This window comes from Callospermophilus lateralis, chromosome 7 (assembly GCF_048772815.1).
Source record: "Callospermophilus lateralis isolate mCalLat2 chromosome 7, mCalLat2.hap1, whole genome shotgun sequence".
NCBI classification, from domain to species: domain Eukaryota; kingdom Metazoa; phylum Chordata; class Mammalia; order Rodentia; family Sciuridae; genus Callospermophilus; species Callospermophilus lateralis.
The window spans coordinates 115,479,942-115,505,111 of record NC_135311.1 but is presented as its reverse complement, the minus strand read 5'-3'; the positions used below and the strand labels follow the sequence as shown (position 1 = coordinate 115,505,111).

General features: G+C 48.0%; 1 long non-coding RNA gene across 1 annotated transcript; it reads left to right on the top strand.

The window, feature by feature from the left end:
• Positions 1 to 3,318: 3,318 nt before the first annotated feature.
• Positions 3,319 to 6,922, top strand: LOC143403074 (uncharacterized). The gene is made up of 3 exons (XR_013091815.1): positions 3,319 to 3,440; positions 5,221 to 5,275; positions 6,630 to 6,922. It is a non-coding gene; the product is annotated as an uncharacterized LOC143403074 (long non-coding RNA).
• Positions 6,923 to 25,170: the final 18,248 nt, after the last annotated feature.

Sequence of the window (25,170 nt, the reverse complement as noted above, 5' to 3'; positions counted from 1 at the left end):
TTGTACTATATTTCAGATTACCTGAAATTTTTCCTCCCAGCAGAAATTTTGTAACCTTTGACCAACATCTATCTATCTCTCCAATCTCCCTTCCCCCTCAACCCCTGGTAACCACATTATACTCACTGTTCTCATCTATAAAAGAGATCATGAGGTGTGTGCCCTTCTGTGCCTGGCTTATTTCACTTAAAATAATGTCCTCCACGTTTATCCATGTTGTTGCAAACAACAGGATTTTCTTCTTCTTCTTCTTTTTTTTTTTTAAAGCTGACTCGAAATCCATTGTCCCATAGGAACTTTAGAACCAGGCTGCAGGATGGATTCTCCTGGGCTGAGACAGCTACAGGCTTCTATGGAAACTATCTCACAAAGGAACATACACTACTGGTCCATGTACAGTTTGGGTTGCAACTGTGGACCTCTAGCCTTTTCCTAGAGGTCTCAGAGATATATCTTCTATCTAAGAAAAAGGACATTTGACTTATTAAAGGCCCTGGGTTCCTTGCCTTGGCTTCAGCTAGTGAAGAGCAATGTTATAACATGAGATTTGGCAACAGACAGGTCGGGACTCCAACACCAGCTTCAGCATCCATTTGCTTTGTGGGCTTCAGTAAGTTATTTACCCTTTTGAAGTCTCTGTTTCCTTATTTGTCAAATGAGTATAAAAACGGTATTTTCTACTGCAAAGGGTTTGGGGGAGGATTTAATGGCATAATCTACTCAAAATGCCCAGAACATTGCCTAGAACTTAGTTTAGTAAATGGTGGTGCTTTTCCTTATTTAATGTGGGAGAGTGCATGCAAATACAGAAACCTAGCGGGTGGAAAACAATTCTATCACCTCCCTACTGTCCCTACTCCTGTTCAAAGCCTCATTGCCTCCCCTTACCCGGGCTTGGTGTGTGTGTGCCAGAGATGGAACCCAGGACTCTGCAAATGCTAGGCAAATACCCTACCATTGGAAATACTCCCCTAGCTCCATAGATGAGACTACTGCAGTTGTCTCCCTGCATAACCATCTATACCAATCTTATACCTGCCTGTGGGGTTACTTTCACTCTTCTACTTTGACATCTTCCTTGGCTTCTCATAACCATAAAACTTAGGCCAAATTTCTCAGCTTGAAGTTCAAGAGCTTCTGTAAATTGCTCCAACACATTCCCTCCACACCCAACTGTTACAGTGAAAAAAGAACAAAGGGATATGGAACAGGATTCTAGTCCTGGGATCATCTACTTTCTCCCTAAATGATATTCTTTTTTTTTTTTTTTAAGAGAGAGAGAGAGAGAATTTTTTAATATTTATTTTTTAGTTCTCGGTGGACACAACATCTTTGTTTGTATGTGGTGCTGAGGATCGAACCTGGGCCGCACGCATGCCAGGCGAGCGTGCTACGGCTTGAGCCACATCCCCAGCCCCTAAATGATATTCTTTTTCTTTCTTTCCTTTTTTGGTATTGGGGATTGAATCCAGGGATGCTTTACCACTGAACTACATCCCCAGTTCTTTTTATTTAAAAAAAATTTTTTTTAAAACAATTTTTTAGGTGTAGATGGAGACAATATCTCTATTTTATTTATTGATTTTTATGTGGTGCTGAGGATGGATCCCAGTGTCTCTGTATGCGAGGCAAGTGCTCTACCACTGAGCCACAACCTCAGCCCTTCTTCTTCTTCTTCTTCTTCTTCTTCTTCTTCTTTTTTTTTTTTTTTTTTTTTTTAGTTTTAGGTGGACACAATATCTTTATTTTATTTTTATGTGGTAGCATGTCAGGCGAGCATGCTACCACTTGAGCTACATCCTGAGCCCCCCAAGTCCCTCTTTTTTACTTTTTAAAAATGCTTTTAGTTGTAGATGGGCAAAACACCTTTATTTTATTTATTTAATTTTATGTGGTGCTGAGGATCAAGCCCAGTGCCTCATATGTGGTAGGCAAGCACTTTACTACTGACCTAAAGCCCCAGCCCTTATTTTTTATTTTGAGACAGGGTCCTTTCTAAGTCACTTAGGGTCTTGCTAAGTTGCTGAGGCTGGCCTCGAACTTGTGATCCTCCTGCTTTGGTCTCTCCGGTTGCTGGGATTACAGTTGTGTGCTACCATACCCAGCTACCTTAAATGATTTTGAGTAAATCATCTAATCTTATTACTGCATTTACAAATTAAAGATCATAATGCTATCTCTTGGGATTCATTATGATTTATGTCTCTTTCTTGCTGGACTGTAAGCACAGTGAAACCAATGGGTATCAGATGCATTTTGTTCTTCATTATATCTTCAGTATCCAGCATAGGGCTTGGTATATGATAGACGTTCAGTACATACTTGTTGAATGAATGAAGGAAGGAAGGAATAGGATTGTGAAGATTAGATTTGGCATCATTCAGGTAAAGCACCTTGCAGTTACCAGGAGTTTCTGTGCAGGTCATTAGCAAATGACTTTAGACAAATTCTCTCCCTCTCTGGATACATTCCCTCATCTGTATCACAAGAGGATGGAAGGCACTCCTGGCTTTTATTTTCTGAATCACTAAATTGTGCCTGAAGAAGGGACTCCATAAATGCTTTGTCAGTGGATGAAGTTTCTTCCAAGGTTCTGCCTATTGGCTCTGTCTAATCAAGGATGAGTTTCTACCAACCCCCCTGCTCCCCCCCGCCCCCGGGGTCCTGGTTCTTCTCTGTCCTTTACTTCTTGGTAGGGGACCTCAGGGGAAAGAACCTCATTCAGGTCCCTCCTGCTTTCAGTTCCCGCGAAGAGCCTTCTTCTTGAGGGGTACCAGAAGTGGGAACAGAATGTGGGTTGATGGGAAGTGGGCTTTTTGGGCAGGCAGGGGTTATTCCAAAACCCAGGCGGGGCAGAGAGGCCGCCAGCAGCCTGGAAGAGCGATTCTGGGACTGGCTGTGAAGAGCTCTAACGGGGCGGGCCGGGCCAGCCCGCCCAGGGTCAGCAAGCGGCCGCCGGGCCGGGGCGGAGAGGTCGCCAGAGCAGAGGGCGGGGAATGTGGGGGTGTGAATTGGCCCCGGGGACACTGGCGGCCGCCGGGGAGGAGTTGTGAAGGGAGGGACGGAGAGGGCTTGGGGCAGCGAGAGGACGCAGGGTCAGTATAAAAGGGGCGCGGGACGGCAGACAGGCCGGGACGCACCGCGAGCGCGGAAGCGCCGGGGGTGGGGTGCAGGGCGGGGAGCGCGCATCGGGGGCCGGGGGGCGGCGTCGGCGCTGGGGGTGGGGGAGCGGGTTGGGCGGCTGCGCCGGCTCGGCTTCAGCCGCTGCCGCTAGGGCGCGGGGGGCGGGGGGCTCGGCGCCGCGAGCTCGGCCATTGTGGGAGCCGCTCCCCTCGGCTCCGCCGCGCTCCCCTCCACGGCTCTCAGCCCCGCGCGCCCTACCGCCGCCGTCGCCTTTGCTGCTGCCGCTGGCCACTCTTCCTCCTCCTCCCGCTCTCAGGGTAAGGCGCGGGCGCGGGGCTGGATCCAGGCTCCCTGCCTGACTGCACCGGGTGCGCGGCGGCGGCTGGGGCGCGGCGATTGATAGCACCGGGCGGCCGCGCCCCAGCCCCGGGTAGCGGGCAGGAGGGTTGACAGGCGCGGGCACAGCGCAGGTCCCGGCCTCTCACCTGCAGCCCCCGCTGCCAGCGCCCCAGAGCTTCGAGAGCGTGCACAGCTGGGGTTTCCTCCCGGCCGCCGCTGCCCGGGCCAAACGGAGGCGTGTTTCCTGGAATATGGGGCATCAAGCACCAGGACAGCGAGAGGGACCTGCGGGAGACAGCAGGGCCGTGCCGAGAGGTCGCCTCCTGGCTCCAAGGCTCGGCTACTGTCACCTGAACCTTGTCGGTCCTTGGTCACGCGTACCCGCTCTTTGTCAACCACGCGCGGCGGGCACGCGGACCCACCCGCGCCGCCACCGGCTTGCGGGGGCTTCCCTCCTCCATCGTGGGGAAGGGGTGGGGGTGAGGTGGGAAGGGCCACAGAGGGCGAGCGCCAGGTCAGGTGCCTGTGGCGGCCCGGGCTTGCGGCCTGCAGGGTGGGTTGGGAGTGTGGGCGCGAGCTCCTGTGAACCGGGGATTGATGGAGTGACCTGGGTGACCCAAAGGTGGGGCGGGAGGTCACCAGGTATGTGTGAGGTGTCGGTGACCGACCGGGCTAGATCTGTGGAGGGACAGTTTCTCCCAGAGGAGGCCTTGAGTGAGTGGGCCTTTGTAGTAAAATGGGCGTCTAGGAGAGGAATGGGCGGCTCTGGAATGAAGCAGGTGGTCTGAGAGGAGGGGCGTTTTCCTGCCTTGGCTGAGGGTCGCATGAGGTTGAGGCTGTCACTTTGGCACCTGACCTGGCTATGAGAGCTGGGGGTGGGCACCAGAAGGTAATGCTGGGGGTGGGGCGGCAAATGCTAGGATAAATGGCAAAGCTGTGCCAGGACCTGGGTCTTTTCCTCTTCACCTTCTGTGTCTGGATCCCCTCTTGATGTTCCATGAGACAAGGGCCCACATGCTGTTTGCACAGTGGGTGCCCTGGCAGGGCAGTTCTGTGAATCTGAGGATGCTCGGAGGCTTCCTGCACCATTTGATGTTTCTTTTGTTATCTCTTTGAGTTCTATGCTTATGATGGGGGATCTGCCAATGACCCAGGAGGTTGTATCTGCCCTTTCCTGCCTCCTGGCTGAGATTTCCAGAATCCAGGAGCTTTGCCAGAGACCTTTGGGGTTCAGCCATTTAGGCCACCTCCTTGTCTTCACATAGCCCTGTGTGCAAGTATTCCCCATTATGGGAACAGCTCCTCTCACCCCTGGACTGTAGAGCCAAAATGAGAGTTGGTTACCTGGGCTGGATTTAGGACCTATAGGAAGACTCATAGCTGAAGGCATGCACCTTCTCTGCTCTGAGGGAGCCTTCGGGGTAGTGGACCATGTATAGCAGATGGTTCTGGGAAGTGAGCTTGGCCTGGATGAGGGAAGGCTGCCCAGTCTGGCTGGTAGATCCCAGCTGGCCACAGAATGATTTGTTCCCACTCAACTCCCTCCACTGGCTAAACTGACCAGGAAAACTGATTTTCTGTACCAACCCCCTACTCCCATGCTGTGCAACTTATTCCCGCACCAGCCTTTAAAAGGAGCCAATGAATATTTAATCTAATGCCTGCTGTGTGCTATACATGGCACCAGCCAGTTTTCCATGTGCATTTCACCATATTCTTAAAACCTCCTCTAATTTGGCATATCACCCCCTTTTGCAGATGATGAAACAGAGTCTCCGAGAGGTGGAGTGACTTGCCCCTGATCACACAAATTGTAAGTGAATGAACCAAAATTTATACCCGGGTCTGTCTTGTTTTGGGTTTAGAATTTTGTCTAATATATCTACTGGATAAATCCTGGAATTTCTGCCTGTTCTATCTCATGCTTTGTTTCATGTCTGCCACTGAGATCATGCTCTGGCTTTTTGAAAATACTTCCCATCTGTTGCCCCATTTCATCCTTACAGCATTCCTGGGAGGTAAATAGAAGGAGAATGTAATAATAGATGCTATGCTGTTAATAGATGCTGTTTGTTGAGTACTTACTGGCACCAGGTACTACTAAGCACTTTATATGTAGAACCTTATTAAGTCCTTGTAAATGACCCTGAAAGGTTAGGTGCTAGTGTCATCCCCACTTTAGAGATGAGGATACTGAGGCTGAAGAGATTAAATGGTTTCTCCAGGATCACACAGTTAGTAAATGGTGCAATAGAATTTGAACCCACATCTTGCATCTGTAGGATCTTAATTCTCCAAATGTGCCAAATAATAGTAGTAGTGGTGGTAGTAGTAGTAATAGTGGTTACTAGTAAGAGGAGCTAATAGCTGGGTATGGTGGCACATGGCACATGCCTGTAATCCCAGCAGCTTGGGAGGTTGAGGCAGGAGGATCACAAGTCCAAAGCCAGCCTCAGCAATTTAGTGAGGCCCTAAGCAACTTAGGGAGACCCTGTCTCACATTGAAAAAAAAAAAAAAAGGCTTGGGATGTGACTTAGTAGTTAAGCAGTCCTGGGTTCAATCCCTGATACCAGGAAAAAAAAACAAAACAAAACAGAGGAACTATTAATATTCACAAGTGTTTTAGGATATTTGGTGTGTGTGTTTTAAGATTTTTGTTTGTTTTGGTGATGCTGCAGTGAACATGGTTAAGAACCCAGGGCCGTAAACATGCTAAGCAAGCATCCTCCTAACACTGAGCTACATCCCTGGCCAAGTGTTTTAAGATTTATAGGCTTTTTAGCCAGGCATGGTGGCTCATGCTTGTAATACCAGCTATTCAGGAGGCTGAGGCAGGAGGATTGCAAGTTCAAGGACAGCCAGGGCAACTTAGGGAGGCCCTGTCTCAAAATGAATAGACACTCTTGGATTCAATTCCCAATACTACCACCAAAAAAAAAAGACTTATAGGTGTCTTTACATATGTTACATACTATATGATTTTGCCCAAATTCTGAATTAGTTTTGCTGTGTATCATTATCATCTCATTTTTCAGATGAGGTCCTGATAGATCAAGAGGTCAAGTCAGTGACAGAACCAGGACCAGAACCTCTGCTTCCTGATTCCCAATTTGTTCTTTAGGTGACCCCCCTTCACTCTGCTCATATTCATCCCTCTCTCCTCCAGATCTTGTCTCCTTGGACTCCAAGGTCCTCCTGCTGCAGCCCACTTCTGAGCCATGTCTTCCTCCGATGAAGAAACGCTCAGTGAGCGGTCCTGTCGCAGCGAACGGTCATGTCGGAGTGAAAGGTCTTACCGGAGTGAGCGGTCAGGGAGCCTCTCTCCCTGTCCCCCAGGGGATACTTTGCCCTGGAACCTGCCATTGCATGAGCAGAAAAAGCGGAAAAGCCAGGATTCGGTTCTGGACCCTGCAGAGCGTGCTGTGGTCAGAGTTGCTGGTAAGAGAGGTCCCCCAGCAAACAGGATGCTGTGGGTGTGAGGGAAGAATGTGCCAGTTTGCCCTGGCTGGGTGGGGAATGGAGGGGAATCTAATTTGTTGTTATTACTGTTGATGAAATAACATTAAAGAAAAACTTGAAAGAGGAAACTCTGCTTGCCCCTAGGCTAACATAGGATCTGTTCTCATTTCTGAATCTTTTTCCTTATCTTTGCCCCATTTGATCATATTTTCTATTTAGATGCCATTCTAAATCTGATTCTTCAGTTACTCTTAGATAAAAAAAAAATTTCTATGCTACATCTCAGACTTATTTTTAAAGGCTGTGTAATATTTCATGGTTTTATAAATTCTACTCCTTTCTCTCTTTTCTGTCATAGTAGACAGTGCTGCAGTGAACATGGTTAAGAATAATAACTTTTGACTTCTGTTGTATTATTTCCTTACAATGAAATCCTCAGAGAGGTCGGTTTCACTCATATCACCTTTCACCTTCTCACACCATAACTTGGTGTGAGGGCTGGGCCTGCCTGGTACTGTGTGGGAAGGTGCCCAGTTCTCCTTTGCCAACAAGCAGCAGTGGTATGAGTGTAGGCTCTGGAGTCAAAGAGGCAAGACACTGGACTGTGACCCTGCTGCTGCCCAGCTGTGTGATTGTGGCAACTCCCTTATCCTCTCTGAACCTCAGTTTCCTTAAGAATGCCCCTGTGAAGGGATGCCTTGAGGGTTACAGAGATAATGTGTGTAAAGTCATTAGCAGGGTTTTCCACTCAATAAAGGAGCTGCTTCCACTGAAGGCATCCAGAGCTGCTTCCCTGGAGTGTGCTCACCATCTAAGCAGGCATTGGTGTCACAGCGCAGATGAGCAGCGCCTGCAGCTAATTCAGTGACATCACCTGTTTTCCATCCATTGCCAAAGCCTGTCCTGCTGCCTCATTTGTGTCTCTCGAATTATGTGCCCCTTTATCATCTCTCACCTGGACCTTCTAACCAACCACCTAATAGTTCTTATTCTCTCAGTCTTGTCCCTGCTTCCTCCACATGATGAACAGTTTTTTATTCTAAAATGCACACCTGATCCTATTACTCAGGTGCTTTCAAACCACCTTTAGCTCCACATTGCCTGTGAAATAAAGGCTTCAGCACAAAGGTACATCAAAACCAGGCCCTGTTCTATCTCTTCGGCTTCACCTGCTGCCACCTCTACCCAAGCACCCTGCATGTTGTACTGTAACTTGCCCTCCAGAGGGATGCCGCTTGCAGGATCAAACCTTCATGCTTTAATTTTCTTCTCTGTAAGACACTGATAACCCCTCCTCCTCTTTTAAGTGCCGCCTCCTCTGTCCCTAATGCCCCTAGTGGTATCCAAAGCTCCCTCCTCCGCTCGCATATTCATGCTTTTCTTTCCTCCATGTTCCCTTCAACAGTGTAGCAGTTACCCCACAGGGAGCCCACCACTCCCTCAGGACTGGGAGCCGATTCCGAGCTGTGGCTTGTTTATGTGTTGACCCCAGTGACTTGCACAGGGCCTTGTACACGTTAGAGATCAACCAGTATTGAATGACTGAAGGAAAACCAGGAGTATTTAGAAGCTAATAGGTGTCAGATTGTGAGCCAGGAACAAGCAGTGGGCTGTAATGGGAGGTTAGACCCAGAGAGGGGTATGTGGGCTCAAGCCATCACAAGAAGCTTTTAGCAGGAGTGAGATCCTGTGGAGGAGACAGCAGTGGGGCCAGGAAGGCAGACTGCAGTTTTAACTCCTTTTGAAAAGGTGAGCAATAGAGAGCCCTTGGAGGAAGTTCTTCTCAAGCCCTTTGTGCCTTAGGCACCAGCCAGTAATAAAGTTCCAGAGCTGTCCCTAGGATGCAGGAAGGGACAGCCTTGAAGGGCCATGACTCAGGGGCCTCTGACTCACGAACCTCTCATTCTCCTGAAGACAGAGTGGATGCTTATGCTCTCTTCCTTATGCTCTCTTTCCCATCCTCCTTCACTCCTATATACTTCTAGGTTGCTGTGTGGTGATTTCCTCTTTCAATCTTCTCTTGGGAGGCCCTGCTGTTTAAGAATCTGGAGTCTAGACTGTTTAAGAATCTGAGTGGGATAGACTCAAGGGGGCTTAATGCCCAGGCAAAGCCCCTGGGGACCCTGCTGGGTCACCTGGATGGAGGGATGGGAGTGTGCAGGTTCTGTTCCTGGCACAGAGGCTGATCTTGGCATCCTGACACCACCGAATGACTGTCTTGAGGAGGGGGCTGGGCCAGTGAGGCTGAAAATGGGAGATTGCCGTGTTTAAAAATAACTTGTGTGCTGCAGTTGGGCGTGTTTCTTTTGCAGGAGAGGCAGCAGTTAAGGCGGGACTGCTACTTTAGGGTCTGGCTGAAATCTCCATGTGATTTTAGAATGTTGAGGGGGCTGCACTGGGGTAATGAGGAAGGCAGCCTTGGCTCTGCGGGGACTCCTTCATGTGAGGTGCAGGAGGGTCATGCCTGAGAGACCCTGGATGCTCTGAAGCTCTGTAGCGGAGATTTCCTTCTGGGAGGAAGTGAAGTCAAGCTTCACTGGAAGCCAGCTGTGGCCTGAACCGCTTTCCCCTCCCCCTGGATCCGGATTATGAAACTGGGTGGGGGGGTGTGGATCAGTCTCACCGAGGACTAACTCCCCTTTCCCTGGGCCCATTTTGTCCTAAGCTGGTTTCAGAGCTTTATCCTTGCTTGAGAAACATGTGGGGGCACCCTGCTGGTCACATGTATCAGAGTCCAGAGGCCACTCAGGACGGAAAAACCTGCTGGTCTCAGTCTCAAAGTCAAGACAGATTCTAGGGGCTTCACACATGCTGCAGCCCCATTCATCCTTCTGTCTTCTGTCCTCATTCTTTCTGTCCATTTTTTTCCTCCTTTACCAGCCCTGTTCTCAACGCTCTAAGCTCAGCCACACTGAAATGTGACAAGAGTCATTCATGAGAGTGCCTTCTTTCTATTCATCAGCTTTATAGTTTACACAGATATTTCATAATAGCAGTATGTGCTGGGCAGGACACATGGCCTTAAGGGACTTTTCTATAGTCACACAGGACTGGCAGACACAGATCTCCTATCTCCATGCACATTGCTATTTCCATTGTTTAGGCAACCAGCCCAATCTGACTCTTTTGCAGGTGACAATCTCAATAGCTAACTTGGTCTCCAGAATCACCTGAGAGAACTTTTGGTCACTTCTGGGAAAGGCCTTAAGATCCCTACCTAAGGGTGGGGTTGTGGCTCAGCGGTAGAGCACTTGCCTATCACATGTGAGGCACTGAGTTTGAACCTCAGCACCACATAAAAAATAAATAAATAAAATAAAGATGTTGTGTCCATCTACAACTAAAAACAATTAAAAAGAAATAAATCGATGGAGGAAACTTTGCCTCATCCCCTCTGGCTCTGTCTAGTGAACAGCAGACGTAATACCCTTACTCACTGGAGGAGAGGGGGCATCAAGAAAGAGGGAGCTGGGAGGTTATTTTAGCAAGGAGCACAACCCCAAAGGGTAGAAATGGGAAGTGGAAAAAAAGGCTGTATTCCTTGAGGCCTGTGGGGAGTGGATGATACATACACAGGGTACAAGAGAGGTAGTGTACAGTTTTACATCTGCACAACTCTAGGGGGCACTGTTCACATTTGTTGCATTATAGATTTGTATTTATATGATTAGTCTCTTGCAGATGGCAGTAAAGTGTCTCTCTTTGGCTAGGGCAGGGTTGGGTGCAAGAGGACTTCATCATCTACCCATTAGTCAGGTATTAGCCCACATCTAACATCACATATTCAGGACCCTTCCTGTTCTTGTCATTGATATTCAAAAACAGCTGAAGATGTGATTCTTTCTTCATGGAACTTAGCCTGGTTGAGAGGACAAGAAGGAAAAAATTTATTACATCCCTGTGTGTATTGTATACATGGGGTTGCAAGCATCCTTGGGATTCATTTCTGGAAACCCCTCAGCAGGTGCTGCTGAATTAATCATTCCCATGGTCTGCTCCATTGTGGCCTCCTCCAGGAAGTCTTCCCTGATCTCTTCGGTCAGACAGCAGTGGTGTATCTTTCTATCCCTTGTTTGGCCTTATGTTATTTGTTGTTTCTAGGTTTGTTTTCCCATCTGGAACTCACTGTAGTCAAGAATCCCATCTTGCCTTTCTGCCTGTGGCAGGCAGCCCTAGAGCTCAGTGCTGGTTAGAGAGGTGAGCCTGCTCCTCTTCTGTGTGTATTCATCTCTCCTCTAGGATAGGAGCTCTAAGAAGACATCCCATGACTTCTCTCTGCTTCCTTATTTACTTTATTCATTCATTCATTCAATAAAACGAAATAGATTGAGATAGCCAGGTGCAGTGGAACATACCTGTAATCTCAAAGACTCGGGAGGCTGAGACAGGAGGATTGCAAGTTGGAAACTATCCTGGGCAACTTGCAATTCTAGCTAGACTCTCAACAATTTAGAGAGACCTTGTCTCAAAATATAAAAGTAAAATAAAATAAAAAGACTGGGGATGTAGCTCAGTGGTAAATCGCCTCTGAGTTCAATCACCAGTACCAAAAAAAAAAAAAAAAAAAAAAATAGAGCCCCAGCCTTGTGCCAGGCACTGTGGAGATAACTGGCTGTAGAGTCAGAAAACTTAGGTAAATGATCCCACTACTCGAAGCCTTGGTTTCCTTATCTGTAGAAGGGAAGTGATGATACCTGCTTCCAGTGGTCACTGAATGAGGATCAGAATGTGCTGGACAAACACCTTCACAGACCTCTTATTGCATTTGGTGGGGTCATTCCTTGTAACTTCCCTGGCAACCAGACAGGGCAGTGGAGGCTTCAGGAGGCCAGCAGTTTCCCAGGCCAGCAGGGTCTTTGAGCCTCTTAGTTCTGTCCCTTCCTTGTTTGCTCTAGGGCTTTGTCAGAAAGCAAATGGAAGGTGGTTTATCTGGCCCTGAGTGAAAAGAAAGGAATTCAGGAATGGAAGATGGGGCCCCAGAAAACAATTCCACTGGGGCCCTTACTCCTGGGCAGGCAACTTTCCTTGCCCCAGGCTATTCCAAGATTTGAATCCAAATCAGCTCCTCCTCCTTCCCAGCTTCTCTCCTTCTTGGCAGTGTTCAGAGTCTCTGGCCCTGGAGCTCAGTTTCAGGAGCAGGAGAGATGAACAGGAGAGTCCCCTGAAATTGGGGCAGAGTGAATTGTAGCTACACACCACCAGCTCAGCTCTACTCTTTGAAAGTAAATCTGGGTCACATTAGCTGCAGGGATGGAAAATGACCACGTGGGCAGAATTCTGTGCAGGCGGTGGAACAGACAGCCAATCTGTCCTTTCTTTGAGGCTCAGGGTCCCTGTGGGATCCCAGCTGGTAAGGGAGGTGGCTGCTGCATTGCAAGGTGCAGTGCTGTCTTTATGATGTCAGCCTCCCATCCTGCTTTTCTAATGACTTCTAGGTGATACAGAGAAAGATTTGGAATGGCACTCTGGCTGTGACTGTGTTCTGGAGGGTAGGAATATAAGGGAAGGACTGGTTACCTTGGGGACTGTGGAAGGCCATCATTTCTCAGTCCCATGAGTTCAGAGATTAGATGCCACCAGAGGATCTGACATTGCAGCAGGATCTAGGCTGCATTTGTCCTCACTTCAGCAGCCCCCCTGTCCTCCGGGGAAAGGTCTCTGAACAAACCTGAGTGTGAACATTAATAATCATCACCAGCTGCTATACTGAGCCTGGTCAGCATCTCCTTTCCTGGTTGCTGTGGCTAGGACCTGCCATGATTTGGCCCTGTGACAATTGCCACCTGTCAGAAGCTGGCCAATTTCCTGGCTCTGCCTTGGCTCTTCTGTAGGGACAGAAGCCGGTGTGCCTGGCTGGAATCTCTGCCGGGACTGAGGATGCTGCTATGAGAAGGTCTGGAGCCCCTGTAATTTGAAGAGTTGTTATGGACTGATGTTTTGTGCTGTGCTGGGCCCCATCCCTACCCTAAAAGATACTAAGCTTTTGCCTTTTTATTTTTTTCTTTTCTTTCTTGGTACTGGGAATTGAACCTAGTGGCACTTTACCACTGAGCTATATCCCCAGGCATTTTTATATTTTAAGACAGGGTCTTACTAAATGACTTAGGACTTCAGTAAGTTGCTGAGGCTGGCCTCAAACTTTCAATCATCTTGCCTCAGCCTTAGTCATGTGCCACTGTGCCTGGCTAGGATTTTCCTTTGAGGTCAAGGGGAGAATTCTGCTTCTGTGGGCATGACCTTCCCACCTCTCCCTCATTTAGTTGTTCATTTCCACAACAGCTTACTCTTCTATTCATTCATAAATGAAATGTCTTCTGGAGTCCATTGGAGTCCCCATTTTATCACTCACTTGCCAGTTCCCTGGAAAGTTATTAATCTCATAAGCCTCACTTTCTCATTATTACAGTGGGGGAGCAAGAGGGCTACCTCAGAGTCTTGCAGAGTGGATTGGATGATATTGCCCAGCCCTGTGACTGCTACGCAGTTAGTCCTTCATACATTTAGCTAGTTTCTCATTAATATAATTCATTCACTCATACACTGCTTCTTTGATCTACAAAGTGCTTGATTTATCCTCTTTCTCATTCATTGATCATGCACTTGCTCATTTAACAAACATCCCTAGGGTTACCTTGTTCTAGGCTCAGACTGGGCTTCAGAGCCCAGCTCCTGTCTATGAAGGCAATTAGATGCAGCTTGAGCCAAAGAGACTTTTGATGAATTTTGAGAGGGAAGGTCCTCCTTCTGCTTCTCCCTCTCCCAGGCCTAGAGTAATGACAGCATTTGATCTGGGTTAGGAAAAAAAAAAAAGGATCTTGCTAGGATAACCTGAAGAGAGAAGGCACATCCCTGTTACTTGTTTCTATTCCTACTCTACTTTCTTTGGCCTCAGTAAGAAGGAAGGAAGCAAAATGAAAAGAGAACAGCTGGTGGCAGTTAGGAATTAAAGGATCCAGAGGGTGGGCTGGGGAATGAACTCTGGACTTAATTCAGGAGCTCCTGAGAGCGGTGCCAGCTGGGCTCTCCTAGTAAATAATAGCTGGGAAGATTACTATGTAGAGTCATGATGTGCGCCAGGCATTTTACAGACATCATTTAATTTTCACAAAACCCTGGAAAGCTGTTGCTATTCTCAACAGATGAAAAAAAAGTTAAGGAACTTTTCTGAGGTCATCAGTAGGCAAATAGAGGAGCTGGATTCAGCATTACTCGGTGTGCACGGTGCCCTTTAGACCCCCTCATGCACAAGACACCCTTTGGAGTTTCTCAGGGCGGTGCTTGAGGTTGGCCTAACTCCAAAGCCCCAGCGCTTTGGGGACCATTTCAAACCTAAAGTAGAATAGTATTACGAGCACCCATCACCCAGCAATAAGAATCATCAATCATGGGCAATCTTATTTTATTCAGGTTCCCCACTCCTACCTCCCCAGTTATGTAAAAGAAAGTTTGGGTAACCACATACTTTTCCCTGCCTTACTTTTAAAATTTTTTTAGTTGTTAATGGACCTTTATTTTGTTCATTTATTTATATGTGGTGCTGAGACTCGAACCCCAGTGCCTCACACATCCTAGGCAAGGGCTCTACCACTGAGCCATAACCCCAGCCCTCCCTGCCTTACTTTTTACCTATTATATTGTATCACCTTTCCCCCAGTTGTAAATATGTCAGTGTATCTGCTTCAGAATCCATGTCTGAAGTGGAGCCAGTGCCATTTGACCCACTGCCCAGAGGTTTCATTAGGGATTCTGACTTTAGTGCGGGCCCTAGGAGCCACGAGTCCTTCCTGGTGTTGTCCTACCACCCTCTGGTCCTTCCAGCTGTTTATGCTATATTCCCAGAACACACAGAGTGAGGCTACAGATACTAGTTCTGTCAATGGAAGCTGATTTCTCAGGATGGTGTCTTTGTTGCTTAAAATACCTCAAGCCCATGGACCTTGGGTTTGAATCAGGACCCTGCTAGCTGATTGAGGAAAGTATTTAAAAAATGAATTTTGAGGATTCAGTCTCAAGAGTCTGAAGTTGAGATGCAATAGGATGGCAGTTTTCATGGAGGGAAGAAATTCTGTTCTTGTGAGAGGAGCCTGTGCCCCAGGCCTGCCCTGATGCCAAAGTGTTGTTCCATGTGATTCTGATCTCACCTGAGAGCAATGGCCACCTCTCTGTAGAGCCTCTTGGGGCTTTGTGCTCAGTTCCAGGCTGCCTGTCACTGCCCCGTCAGAGGCAACTATCCTGAGATGGTGTTGGGAGGAGAGAGATTCCAGTGGAGGAAGCTTCATAGATTAAATTGCCACACTTCCCAATTTAGGGAACCTCCCTAATTCCTCTAAGAGTATACCACATCCCTGTTTGGTAGGAACCTCAGAGGCCCTTCACAGGATGAAACACTCTCCTGCCCCAGAGCAGAAAGAGAGATTGGGGTGGTTGAGTAGGACTCACATTATGGTTGTCCTGATTCCTTGGAGAGGGAAACTACAAGTTTTATTCACATAAGGCTGGGAGATGCCAGAGGGGCCAGTACCTTTTCTAACTATTATTGTTAAATTCTGAATGTCACGCTTTGTGCTTAGCATGTTACATGTTGTATTGGATCCAATCAAAGATTTTAGCAGAGTGCTACAGTAGAGGAGATGGACACCCTCAGAGTTCAGTAGCCTGTTCAAGGTCTCTCAGCTAATAAGGGACTAAATTGGGAATGACTCTAACTCCTCCTAGAGTGACCCACAACCTCTTCCACTAAAAGGCACAGCAGTGTAATAGTAGCTAACATCTACACAGTGTCTTTAACCCATTATCTCCACTGTGCCTTGGGAAGTCCAAATGGGTGAGGCATTCCACACCACTTTGGGACAGCTGTGTATTGGGGGTCACCCTTTGCTCATTTTCCTCAGTAAGGACTGGAGATTCTTTGGCATTGGTCCTGACAAATTGGGGGAAACAGCCTAGAGAGAGGCTGAGGTGGAAAGACTTAGCCAGTTGCTATGGTTACCCAGATGGCTGGGTAACCATTTTGTGGGTTGCTATGGTAACGGGCTGCCGGTGGCAAGGATCTTGTCTTCCTGGGTGGCTGGCACCAACCAGGCTTCTTAAATAAGAGATGTTGTACTTTCTGAACAGAAGAGGGCAGCATGAGAGCAGACAAAGGCTTCCTACCCCATAGTGGATTTGAGTATTTAAGGCAAAGCTAAGAGTTTCCAGGAGCTGGGCAGAAAGGGAATTTGGACTGGGACTGACCGAAGGCGGTGCCCAAGAGGCTGGTGGAACCAAGCCTGGATGCAGGATGTCTGAGACTAGAACTAGGCAATCCTTTTCAAAGAGCAGTCCAAAGGATAAAGCTGGGCCAGTCCTCACAGTGGGAAATATAAAAGGCACTGGAGACGGCCTACCCTTCAAGAAAGGATGGAGAGAACACACACCACCCTACTAGCAAATGTATTTATAAAGCATCAATTAACACATGTAAAATAGTGTAACATGAGCCAGTTTGAAAAAGTAGGGCTCCAGTAAGTCTTTGAGAGGCTGGGGAGGAGCATTAGTGGAAGAAATGATCTGTACTCTTCTTTTTTCTCTCAGCACATGAAGTACCCTTGATCACTGAGAAGACATTGAAATTGATTCTCAGTCATCTTGAATCAGGTCCTGCCTCCAATCCCAACCTCCATATATGTTTAGTGAAGCATCCATTTCTCCAGCAAATATAGATTTTTAGTTTTTTAAAATTTATTTGCTTTTTTTTCAGTGCTGGGGGAGCAACTTATTGATCATCTACTAGGTGATGATCATCTACTAGGTGAAGTACTGTGTTAGACCCTATGAGGAAGAAATCAATGTCTCTGTCCTCAAAGAATTGATGAACTGGGAGGTTAAGGAGGCTGCCATGTGGATACCTATAACATATGTGGCTAAAGCTTCAGAAAGAGGGGGAAAGAAAATGCTGTTGGGATTTTGATAAAAACCTCTTCTCCTTGGGTTGATTAAAAATAACTTTCACTTTGTTTGAGATGAACTTTCAAAGTAGGACTGCAATACCTTGGAGTTGGAGTGGTGGTAGGAAGAGAAGAAGTGTCTGAGTTTGATTACAAGGGAAGATGCTGCCCATGTGGGTGTCATGGGGGAGGATGAATCTGAAATCAAAAGTAGACATCAAAATGTGGAGGACTTTAAATGCTAGGCTTAGATAAGGGATGCTGTGAGAGAGAAACTTTTTTCTCTCTTGTGGCACTGGGGATTGAACCAGGGCCTTGTGAATGCTAGGCAACTTTACCACTGAGCTGTACTTCCCATTCATACTTCCCAGTCTGTTTTATTTTGAGACAGGGCCTCACCAAGTTGCCCATGCTGGCCTTGAGCTTGCCATCCTTCTGCCTCAGCCTCCAGAGTTGCTGGGATTACAGGCGAGCACCACTGTGCCCAACCAATTTGTGTGTGTATATATATGTGTGTGTGTGTGTGTGTGTGTGTGTGTGTGTATGTATGTAAACAACCCCCAGGTCCTCACATGCCTATGTTAGGGATTGAACTCAGGACTCCATATGCTACACTCTGCCACTGAGTTCCAATTCCAGCCCATACCATCTTCTGAAATGCCCAAGCCTAGTCAAAAGCCACAGACAGCTGAATATTTTTGGATCCTGTGGTTCATTCATTTATGTATTTAATAAAAATTTAAAGAATATTCATGATGTCCCATATATGCTAGGTTATTTGCTACATGCTAAGGATTTTGAGGTGAACAAGATAGACAAGAGTCCCAGGCCTCAGGGAGCTGGCACTTAATAAAGGATTAAAGACACTGAACCCATAATTTCAAATGTGCTAAATATTACAAAAAGGGAATGCAAAGGTGCAGGAGGAGCTGTTAACCTGGGGGATCCCGAAGGCTTCTCCACCAGATTTCTGGCAGAGGCATGAGTTAGAAGTCAGCCAGGCTACCAGGCATGATGAAGCACACCTACAGTTTCAGCACCTCGGAAGGTTTTTGAAGCAAGAGGATCACAAGTAAGTTTGACACCAGCTTTAGTGAGAGACTGTCTCAAAATAAACAACAATAACAACAAAGGGCTGTGGATGTAGTTTAGAAAGAGTCCCTGGTTTCAATCCCATGTACTGCAAAAAAAAAAAAAAAAAAGTCAACTAGGCCAAAAGAACAATGATGAAGGGGTACAGCCAGGGAGAGGAGCAGGTGGGAAGGCCCTGAGGTGAGAGAGCACAAATGAGGAGCTGAAAGAAGTTAAGTGGTAGGACTTAAGAGAGAAGTGCATTTGATAGGAAGGGGAGGACTTAAAGGAAAAAAGGACTTTATTTCCTTGTATTACCCTTCTCTCCCAGTAGATGCCCTCCTGAGTACAGACATCCTGCTTCCTCTATTGCACCCTCCTCAGAAATTCAACAGCCAGCTCACTCACCAGAAGCAAAGGAAAATCACAGGCCAAAAGGAGAAAGCCTCAGAGCTTTCCTGATTGTGTGCTCTGGCTATAAATTTAGACTCTTGCTTGAAAAAAACCAAAAACCTCCCTTTTGTAGGCTTCCTCTTCCCATCCCCCGCCCCAGCAGTCGCTTTGTTCCTCCAGCCTTGTAAAATTTTCTCTGTATAAAACAGGAACATCAGCCAAACATGTGGACTTCCCCCTTTCCATTCATTAGAAGAATGGGTTACTTCAAACTCTCTTAGGAGTATTTAAATGCAAATTTTGTCAAGAAAGCAACTTTTTTTTTTTTGTATTGGGGATTGAACCTAGGGTGCTTTACTACTAAGCTAGATCCCCTTTCTTATATTTATTTATTTATTTTGGGGCAGGGTCTTGCTGTATGATGAGGCTGGCCTTGAATTTTCTATCCTCCTTCTTTAGCATCTCAAGTCACTGGGATTTCCACCATGCCTGGCTAAGAAAGCAACTTGAGTCTAAATGAAGCGCTTCAGCCACACAACCCAAACTAGAACTTTCTACTGTGTTATTTATTTAATGGTAGGGGATTGAACCCAGGGCCTCATGCATGCTAGGCAGACATTCTACCACTGAGCCCCCATCCCCAGTTCTTTATATTTTGAGATTTGGTCTCCCTAAATTGCTTAGGCTGGCCTCAAGTTTGTAATTCTCCTATTTCAGCCTCCCAAATTGCTGGGATTACAGGTATGAATCACCACACCCAGTTTCTTAATTGGAATTTCATCCCCCTTGCCTCTACCCACGACCCCTCAGGCCTTCAGCACAGCCTGATTCTCAGAGTAGACTCTCCATTCTTGACTCTGTTATTTCCTCATGTTTGGTAGGCATCAGTCACAGTTCTTGTAGCAGCCCCTGGAGGGGATGGAGAAGCTTTTCTATTTGCTGCAGTGAAAATGAGGAGGCAGATGTCTGTAGGGGGTGATGATGGAGGCGTGTATATGTATATTTGTGTCTGGGCCTTCTTAGTCCTACTGGTATAAAGTAATATAGGAAATGCAGTGACTCAGCACTGATACAGTCAAGATCCCCAGAGTTAGCATTTCTATATCCTCTATTTATGAAAAAGTGCTGTCCCATTAATTACCAACTCCTTCATTGTGAATTTTCCACTAAAAGTCTTTATTTATCTAAAAATAACATACCTCAAACTTATTCCCTTTCTTTTAGTAGACTGAGCTCATTAGCAGCTGACACCAAACTGTGAACTAGCTTGCCTTTTTTTTTTTTTAAGCACCCAAAATTAAATTGGAAGGAAATGAGCATTTGTCTAAGGTGCAGTCCTGTCCTCCTTCAGGCCCTTCCCTGTATGATCTCCACTCCCAGAACTTGATGGAGAAAGATATTATTAATGACTTGTTCATCCAATATCTGATCATGATGTGATGTGGAAACCTATTTGTGAAAAGCATCATTTCTTTTTCTTTTTCTTAATGTGCTGAGCACTGATTGACCAAATATTTGGCATTCCTCCAAAGTTCAAAGATACTATCCCTGCCCTGGAGGTAAGAAGCTCCTCTTTCAAAATCTTGAGAATGAGAACTGAGATGGAAGTCCAAGTCCCAATTTTGGCTGCTCAGTGCTGCATGAATTTTCTCACTTGCTCATGTGCTCTTGTGATGTTAACCAAGTTTTTAATTTTTTTTTGTACTGGGGGTTGAACCCAGGGGAGCTTTACCACTGAACTACATCCCCAGTCCTTTTTATATTCATTTTGAGACAGGGTCTTGCTAAATTGCAGAGGGGCTTGCAAAGTTGCGGAGAACTTGCAATCTTCCTGCCTCAGGAGATAGGTGTGTGCTCCCCACCTGGCCCAGCCTAGCTTCTTACTGCAACCACCTCTTCATCTCTGCAAAAAATCAAGTTAACACTGGAAACATTATCACTGAATGGGCCAGAGTTCCTCATTCATTGCTTGCTCTTGGCCCCAGCACACTCCAGGAATATTGGGATTGAATGATGCACAATTGAGTGGAGGAACGGATGATATTGGGACCTCTTTCCTCAAAATGATCCAAAATAAATCCCTACCCATATTTATCAGTTTCCTTTCTTTACCCTTTTCCTTCCTCTGATGGGAGAATAATTGGTTTCCTTCTTTCTGCCCTGACCAGTTATGCCCCCAAATCCTTTCTTTGTCTCAGGTTCCCACACTTCTCCCTTTTGATCTAAGTCTCTGTTCGGAAGACTGTCACAGTTTAGTAATCCTGTTGGGTCTACCCTCCCACCCCCCGGATTTATGTCCTCCTGTCTCCTCTTATTCACCCCGTGGTGCAGTCAGAATCCTGCCTCCATTCCTCCTTGAGTTGTCATTTCTCAGGCTCTCCCCCTTGGCCTGGCTTACTTCATGATGTGGGTCTGCCCCCCTCACTTCCAGTTCAGTTTCTTCTGCTTCTGGACAACCCTTTGTTCCTGGGATTCTTTGTGGGCGCAGTGTTCCCTTTGGCCTCACACTGCGGGCCTGTCTGGATCTTGCCCTTGTCCTGGTTCCGGCCGTGTCTGGCCCTGGGATCTGAGGCATCTTGGTCTTTTGCTCTCTGCTGTCCCTCTAGGGTTTCTCTAGATCCTCCAGGAGCCGCACAGGCCCAGTTCGACTTCTCCCCAGCCAGGGGGCTCCCTCCTTTGTCCCGGCTCCGGGGTAGGCCACGCTGACGGGGGCCGCCCGCCCACCCTGCCGAGTCGGCCCGGGGGTCTCCGGGCAGCCGCGGCCCTCCCAGCCTTTCATCCTGACGCGCGGGGCCTCCTACCCAGCCTAACTCGCGCCGGGGCCGGCCTCCCGCTCAATTCGGCTCCAGTTCCCGGTCCCGGCCGGGCGGTGGTCGGCAGCCACCGGGGGGACCCGAGTGGGCAGCCCGGGCCCAGCCGGCCACAGCCCGGAGCCGGAGGACGCCCCGGGCCGCGGAGGCGGCGGGGAGAGGGGCGGGGAACCGGTCCGGCCTGGCGCTCCTGACAGGAGGAGCCGCCGTCGCCGCCGCCGCGCCGGGGCGGGCTGAGGGAGGAGCGGAGCCGAGGGGTGGGGAGGCGGAAACGCAAGCCGGGACCGGCGGAGCGCGAACGGGCCGGGTGCGAGCAGGCTGAGGAGCAGAGCGCGACTGCCGGGCCGGGTGAGGCGGACCGAGAGCCGAGAGCCGAGAGCCGAGAGCTAGGGCGCCGCCGCTGCCCGCGAGCCGCACAAAGGCCGAGGCTGGGGCCGCCACCGCTGCCGCCGCCTCAGCGCGTGGGCCTGGAACCGGCGCCCCCCGGGGCCGGGGGAGAGCGCGGCGCGGGCGGCCATGGCCGGCTACGTGCCGGGTCAGCAGCCGGCCAACCGCAGCCAGGAGAAGGAGTTCGTGCAGGCGTACGAGGATGTGCTGGAGCGCTACAAAGGTAGGGCCGGGGGCTGGCCTGAGTCCGAGGCCGGGGGCCGGCGCAGCGTGGCCTTCGGAGCCCGTGCACTGGGCGGGCTGCAGGTGGGGCGGCCGGGCGGGGTCGCGGCCACCGCGCCGGGCTTGTCCCTCAGCGGCAGTGTCTCGGGGCCAGTTAATTTACTAAGTCTAGATAAGCCTTGGGAACCCTCTCGTAGGGCAGCCAGTTACAGTATTTGCCTCATTATCTGGCCCCAGCTGGAAGGAGACGAGACAAGGAGCTGGCTCGGGAGACCGACTGCTGTGGGCAGCCGCTGGGGAGGAGGAGGAGTCGGGCGCGGGAGAAAACCACCCGTTCTGCTCTCGGTGCGATCATCCCCTCGCACAGGCTCGGACCTCTGCCCGCCCGCCCGGGACCCTCGCCCGCTTTTGTCTGCGAGTCCCCGAGGAGACGTGCGGAGCACCCCGGGGTCCGGGGGTCGGTGGGCAGCCGTGCCAGTGAGTGTGCAGTTTTTGGTGAAGAGGCCACTTCCACCCCCCCGTCGGGGTCTGGGCCTGATCCAGGCGAGGGTCTATTTCTTCTTTTCCTCAAAAATAAAGATTGGTCTCGGAGCTCGGATTTCATCCCCCTGAGGCTGTCTTGCGAAGCAGTTCTGCAAGTTAATGCCTAACCTGAACCACGGGTGTGTGCGCAGAAAGTTTTGACAGGCCAGAGGGGCTGTGGACTGCATTTCCCCAACTGCTGTAGGTGCCCTAAGTGGAAGCCAGGGATGCGTGTCCTCGGGAGGCCCCTGCTTTGATCTTTAACATCCAGTTCTGGGATTTTGCTTTGGGAGGCAGAGCTTTCCACAGAGGTGGAGGTTTTCCCAGAAACTACATAGACAGCACTTTCCTCTTATTTTATTTAGCTGGAACCCTTGTGACTAGCCTTTCCTTTCTTTTCATCTGAAGGAGAGGAAACTTCAGCCCTTATGACTGAGTCCAGCATACTTGTTTACAACACTTACCCACTGAAGGGAAACTAATGAAGAAGCTGTAAAACCTCTCTCTCTCTCTTTTCCTTTTCTTTCTCTGTTTTCTCCTCCTCCTCCTCCTCCTCCTCCTCCTCCTCCTCCTCCTCCTTCCTCTTCTTCTTCTTCTGGCATTAGAGCTCTGCTTGGGAATGCAGCAGGGGGAAAAAAAAACAATTAGATGAAATGCTAAAATGGCCTTGGTAGGGCTTCTACTTGTTCCCTTCTGCATCAGCTCCTGTAAACTGTCCAGCTTTTCCTGCCTGCAGCAAGTTTTCTGTCAACCCCCTGTGGTCTTTCTTTTAAGAAATGTGGATCATTTCAGTGCACAAAGAGGCTAGATTGTGCTGCAGAACTTCATTGAAAAAATGTGGCTCAGTGAATGGTTTCATTAAGTTTCCTTTGCAGGCTTTTGAGCAATGCTGCACTCTTCAGAGGGAGGATACACTGGGACAGTCTTAGGCCGTGCTAGCTTTAAGCCAGCAGAATTAAACCAAAACTAGGTGAATTAACCTCAGTATCTCACTGGATTGGATTGCCAATGGCTGGGAACTGAAAGGAAGTTGGACCCCTGGCCAATGAAGCAGGGGAAGAAGGGGGGAATAGGGCTTGTTCCAGGAGAGGTATCTGGGCAGTCCTTTTAGCTGTCTCACTCAGTTTGGCTTTCCTTTGAAGGACTTTGATCAGGTGTATAGGAATTTGACTCTTTCCAGACACAGACCTCTTTCTTGAGAGGAGGAATAAGTAAAAAATGGTTGACTAAAGTAACTTGAGGAGCTGTGTGAGGGGGTTAGTGCAGTCTGCTTTATGGTAGGTGCAGAACAATCTTTTCTCCTACTGTATCATTCTCCCTGGGAAGTCAGAATGGCTTAGCATCCAGGGCTTTGTTACTTTGCTGTATGGAATTCCTGCATTTTACAGACTTAGAAATCCTCTTACTCCCTTAATAGGAGGACTGTTTGCCAAAGCAGAGGAGTGTGTTAGAATGATAGAGTGGCCAGGGGAGGTAGTTTGTAAGGATAATGCCAAAAATTAGTTTTGAAGAGAGATGGGGAAATATACTGATTATGATGGGGTTCTAGACTCTCCAAATTATTTGGCTTTCACTCTCTCTTTCTTTCTCTCTCTCTGCTGGTACTAATTTGTAGTACCTCATTCTACAGATTAAAGTAGGATTTTCACATACAGAAGGAGTGCTAAAAGTTTCAGTTGCAGAAACCCCCCTGGAAGGGGCAAAGATAAGAAGGGAAATAATGTATTTGTGGTGTTCTGAAGTAAGCAGAGCTGTGTGTATTGCTGCTGTATTAGGAATAGTTGTCAGGCATGGATTTTCCAGAACTATGCTTGGCAACTGTTTCCTTGTGTGTTGGTAGTGAGCATGGTCTTGGTAGGATTAGATGATTCAGCATGGGCATAAATGTTCTCCTTCATTTCCTAAATATCCCAAAGTCTCTTTAAAATAACTGGTCAGTATATGGGGGGCTTTACGTAACAATTCTGCATCCTAATGTTTCAGAATGGGCAGCAATCAAGAGAAATAGGGAACATCCCCCAATAAACAGATATTACATCTCTATTGGCGGTAATACAGTGTTAGGCACTGGAGGTGGCAGAATTATGAATGAGATCTGGTTCCTTTTCTTGGTTATTCACATCTAGCAGGGGAACACATATGCAAACAAGTAATTATAATACTGTGATAAGTGCTAGAACAGAAGTTTGTATAAAGCACCATGGAAACAAGAGGAGGGAAGAGTGACTATCCTCTGTGGGGTTCAATGAGAGAAGTTTTTTTTTTAAATGGTCCTAGGGATTGAACCTAGGGCTCCCTGCTCTAGGCCAGCCCTCTAATGATGAGTTACACCCCCCACCCCCATTGGGAGGTTTGACAAAGGAGGTGACAATTGAGAAAGCTTTTAGGGATGAATAGAATTTAGCCAGATGAAAGAGGGAAGGGTACTGAGAGAACAGAGGGCATAAATAGCACATGCAAAGGCATGAGTGAGTGGAGAGTTTAAAGGATGTAAGTAGTTGGATGGGACCAAAGCTAGAGTTTTGGTGGGAACATATGATAATGTAAAGAACCCAGGATCCAGCTTGTAAGGATTCTTTTATGGCTTTACTCCATGGGCAGTGGGGGAGTCGTTGAAGGTTGAGAAAAAGCAGCTAGTATGCCAGTTTTATTAATTCATAATAAGGGAATACCTGTCCAGTGATTGGGATACTTATGTTGCTGTCTGGGGTACCCTCTTCCTGTTCCAAAGTGCTCATGAGGCTTAGTTCCCAAACGGTTGCTTGGTAAATATGGAAATAAAAGAGAGGTGAGGGGTTGGGGTTGCAGCTCAGTGGCAGAGTGCTTGCCTAGCTCTTGTGAGGCACTGGGTTTGACCCTCAGCACTACATTAAAAAAAAAAAAAAAAAAAAAAAGAATAAGTAAAATAAAGATATTG